The 5,000-nt window shown below is 36.6% G+C and overlaps 1 pseudogene; it reads right to left on the minus strand.

Annotated features, from left to right (window-relative positions):
- The window catches only part of LOC138039743 (uncharacterized), an 11,526-nt pseudogene that overhangs the window by 5,728 nt on the left and 798 nt on the right, over positions 1 to 5,000 (minus strand).

A 5,000-nucleotide genomic window follows, 5' to 3' on the forward strand; every position in this document is an offset into this window, starting at 1 on the left:
ATAACTATTAACAAATTCAAAGAAAAGTCTTAAATTTTACAATGGTAATAATCATAAAATAATAAATCATTTAATATGCATTACATATTGAAAAAAAAAAGAAAAAAAAATTCCATTAAATCTGTGTCTTTCTCTTTGGTCTTTGCATACTAATTTAATAAAAATCTAAAAAAAGAAAAACTAAAAAAAAAAGAAAAGAACGAGGGGAAAAGGATTTCGTACTATACTAGACCAGCTAGGAAGCAGAGTTATATACAATACATTGATTAAGAAAGTCTGGTAAGTCCTCTTTCAATTTCAAAATCAGTCTCATTATTGTTCGTTGCTATTTTTGTGTTACCACTATAGCCTATCATGAATTAAAGTGCCCCCCTCAGTAGAGCAAAATACTACTACTACTAATAATAATAATAATCATAATCATAATAAAAAAATAATAATGATGATGATAATAATAATAAATGGCGGCAAATAGCAAGGACGTGTGAAGTAGTTGCTCTTAGAAGTTACAACTAAACACAATTCCAAGCGAACAGACAGTGGACCAAAATGTATCTGGATGTGAGGTATTAGCCAAAACAGAGTACCGGTACATCTCCAGGCACAATAATACTGCAGCATATCTGTATTGGAGCATCTGTAAAGATCATGATGTCAAGGTTACAGACAAGTGGTATGAGCACGAGCCAGAGTCTGTGATGCACAGTAAAGAAAACAGCATCACCATCATGTGGGACATGCTAGTCAATACTGATGGAAAGTTCTTTTACAGTGAACAGACTAGACATAATTGTTAAAGATTCAGTGAATTCCACCTGCAAACTGATTGACATGACTTAGGGAATGGTAGAAAACATCAAGAAAGTATCAGAGAGAGCTACAGTGATAGAGACCCTAAAGATCAGTTTGCTGGGATCTGCACGAATCCTACGGAAGGTGCTCAGTGTGTGAACAGAACAAATGACTTGAGTGACTGATGTGCAAGGTGCATGGTTTGCACCTGGCTTATGCACGAATGCACACCAGCAAAGACTGTGACAGTAGGGAGCAATAAAAATAACAAAAATAAAATTGTCATTTACATCAAATTATGCAAGTGTTTCCCTTAAGTTTAAATCAACTTATTTTTTTCACAGTCATACAAAAGTGTGGTGAACCATCTTGTCAGCTACATGTAAATTTGATGCATGTCTCCTTTTCATATGTTAATATCTAGCAGAACAAGAGATGAGTGTTCATTCCTCTGATGAAGAAGTTATAAATGATACTACAGGTATGGCTAATTAAAAAGCTGTTCTTGAAAGTATAATAGTAAAAAAATGATAAAGTTTACTGTACACTTTATAGGGAGTTCCAGATCTTTGATGGCCGAGATCTCATTGTTTCTGCTTATCTTTACTTTCACTTGTGACAGTTAGTTTTATTTCCATTGTTTAGGTAACAGTGTTCTAGCTCATAGACTGTTGTGAGATGTGATTTTCAGACATGTATGGTTGCATTTATTTGTCATTTCAAGTCATTTTGTTATCAAGTCAGAAGACATGACAATCCTAAACCGAAAAAAAATTAATAGTTTGGAGGTAGGATAATCACACCATTTGTTCTTCTCATTTTCAAGGAGGGCCATTATGAAAACTACTGGGCGACCAGTAATCAATGCGCTTCACCCTCATTGAATAAAGTTCTATTCATCTTCTTCTTCTTCTTCTTCTTTTCGGAAGGGCAGGTACAAAACATGCACAGGTCTCTGTTTTGCCAATGCAGAAACAAAACTAAACATTCGATCATTAAAGCTAACCTTAGGCATTAAAAATCTTGTTGAGGTCGAATTAGTCCTAAGGCTAGCTTTAATGAATTTTAAGGTTTGTTTCTAAATTGGTAAAACTGATATCTGTGAACGACACATATGACCTGAGACCCATGTTTTGTACCTGCCGTTTTCGGAACTGTGTGATAGATTCCTGAACTGACATCTCTATTCCCATTCTCCCCGATTGTCAGGCTTGTGGTAACATTAGTGGCCACCGGGATTTCCCGACAATGAAAAATCATAGAAAATTAAGGATTTAACTCTGTTCACAGACTCTTGCGGTTGTAGTGTGAAAATCATGTGTGTATTTCGATTATTGGTTTCAACGAAAACAAATTTAGGGGTTAAGTGCACTTTAATAGCCTAGACCCTGTGAGTCTCCAGTCTTATAGCTCAATGGTAGAGTGCCTGATCAAGTTATTGGGAGCTCATACTCTTGTTAGACCTGCATGCGCACTCATTTAAAATTTAAATCATTTATTTGGTTTGATATAATATACAATCTCCTTTGCTACAAATTATATTTCAGTTGTCATAAAACTTTCTGGGATATGAAAAAATTACTGTGAAGACTAGGGAAAGTAGTTTGTGGCCTGGATGGAGGCACACATTTCATGATTAAAAACATGTTCACTAATAATGAAGTGATGTAAATTTTTGAAAGTTGTCATTCTTTCGAGCAACAGTGATTGGTTTACCGGTAATGCTTGGTGTGTGTGATTGTGTTTTTGGCCATGGTATATGAGATGCCTATTTTTTAGAGGTAGTCTTTTAGTGAGAGTGGCAATCAAAGGGAAAAAGCAGGCTTTTGAATCTGATTAATTGGTCATGTCTTAACAGGGCAACCTGCACCTATAAGTGGTGTATTACAACCTCACATGAGCCAAACCAATCATGATGCAAGTCGTCCCCCCAAAAAGTTGATGAACATGAAGTAGATGCTTCAGGTAAATCCATTCACTGCTATCGTGTTTTCTGTTATCCAAGGTGAGAATAAATGTGAATTATTGAAGACTTATAGAAGGCAGGCTTACCCTTCCAAAGGAAAAAAACAGTTTGGATTGACATTAATCTGTTGTAGCTTTGCCTTATCTTTCGGTGACCTTAGTGATACCCTGGTAATAGAAGGGCATTACTAAAATAAACCACAAAACAGCGAAACAGCACAACAAAACAACATGTATGACCCCACCATACATTGAATACTTACTGACAAAGGTTAGATTTAATTGAGATCATTTTAGGCCAAGTCCTAAAATGTTATTGCTCCTAATCTCAATTTTAATCTGAATACTAATCTTAATCTCGTTTAAGTAGAAGCAATAAAATTTTAGGCCTAATTACCGGTAGGCCTAAAACAATATTTAATCCGAAAATCCAACCTTTGTCGGTTAGTATTCAATGTATGGTGGGGTCATACATAATGTTTTGCTGTTTTGTGGTTCAGTAACGTCCGTAATAGAATTTCACATTTTATAAATTAAGGTTTCCTGATTTATTGACTGAAAATGTTCATTTACAAAATTTTGACCACCTTGTTTGTTTTTGGAAAAACGGTTGGGTCCAAGAGGCATTATGCGTCAAGGTGGAGTATGCTAGGGTCGTTCATTGCACCCAAAAGTGAAAAGCTCTTTAGAATATTGTCTTAAGGCAAACTTACAGGTGTATTGATCACTTCATGCCCTTCAGGAATGCTGGATTAATACTGCCGGAGCTTGATAATATTTTTGTCATTCAGATTGCAGATGCACAGATGCTGAGGATCAGATAAGTGTTCATAATACTCAAGATGGTGTTTTTTTAGATGAGCAAAGAGAGGCTGGAGGTACGATGCAAGGCTCAATGAAGAAGAGTCCAATAGCAATAAGGCCACTTTTGAAAATACCATTTTTCTCTTAGGTTAACCCTCCCAATAATTATTACTTTGCATGAGCATTGTTTTTGTTTTCTATTTGGGACTATTGCAAGTCTCAAGAGAAACTGGAAACCATGCCTATCTGCAAACAAAGAGTATTATGGTATTTTCGAAAGCGGCCTATAAAATAAACTTTGATTCAGTACAAAATATGCTATTTTAAGAGGGGTCACATAAAATTGTCATTTACATCAAATTATGCAAGTGTTTCCCTTAAGTTTAAATCAACTTATTTTTTTCACAGTCATACAAAAGTGTGGTGAACCATCTTGTCAGCTACATGTAAAACATCTGTACTCTTCTGGACTTAATTAAAGAAACAGTTGATTTTGCTTGTTTGTTTTGCTCTAAAATGCGAGCGAACAAGTGTTTTTCACTCCGTTTCCTTAACGGTTTTTCAATGTTCCTTGACAGTGACAGGAAAATTTTGCTCTGAATTGTGTTAATGAGTTCTCGCAATGAGTTATCGTAAAAGTAACGAGAAATACCACTAGCTCGTGTCTTCAGACGTTTGTTTAAAGCACGTACAGGTAATGTGTTATCTTTCTGGTGATCTCTCGCCATTTTCCGAAGTTTACCCGTAGTTGTAGTTTACGGTAACATCCCACAGGTATGCCCTTATAGGCGTCTTGTCTATAAACAGTCATTCCTTTGTTCCTCTGGATCCCTCCCTGTAGCCTTTCTATGCATCTGCCAGCGGCAGCAGGCCATTCCTCTCCAGGTCTTGGTATAACTTCTCTCCCATTATTCCTGTTAAGAGCTTCCTCGTAATCGGGTAGGTTCTCTCAACACTCTTCTTGACCCTTCTTTTCCAGAATAACTCTTCAGTTCGGCCTTTTCCCTTTTTCCTGTTCCCATTCTTTCTGAAGAACATATGCAGCTGCATACAGCAACAAATTCAGCTTGGTGAAGCAGTGTATCTGAGTTCTTTTGGCAGCTTCATTGATATTTCCGACTTCTTTTCTTAGCCTTTCTGTATCAGCGAAGGGAATCCTGCTGTCTGTCATTTCAGTCTTGTCATTGGATGGCAAGTTCTGGGCTTATCTCCTCTTTTGGCTCTTCAGCTGGAGAAACACTGAGTTGTTCTTCAGCTTGAATGTCACTTTGGTGTTTTTGTTAGGTATCGGTTGTTGTTTTGTAGTCAGTTGTATTTGACAGTGGTAATAAGCTCTGTAGTTTCAATCTCCTGGTGTTCATTTCTTGCTTTCAGAGCTATTTCCTCTTGCTCCACAGTCTCTAGTCACCTTTTCTTCCAAGTCTGGCATACTTGATCTG

Source organism: Montipora capricornis, chromosome 3, assembly GCF_036669925.1.
Source record: "Montipora capricornis isolate CH-2021 chromosome 3, ASM3666992v2, whole genome shotgun sequence".
Lineage (NCBI taxonomy): Eukaryota > Metazoa > Cnidaria > Anthozoa > Scleractinia > Acroporidae > Montipora > Montipora capricornis.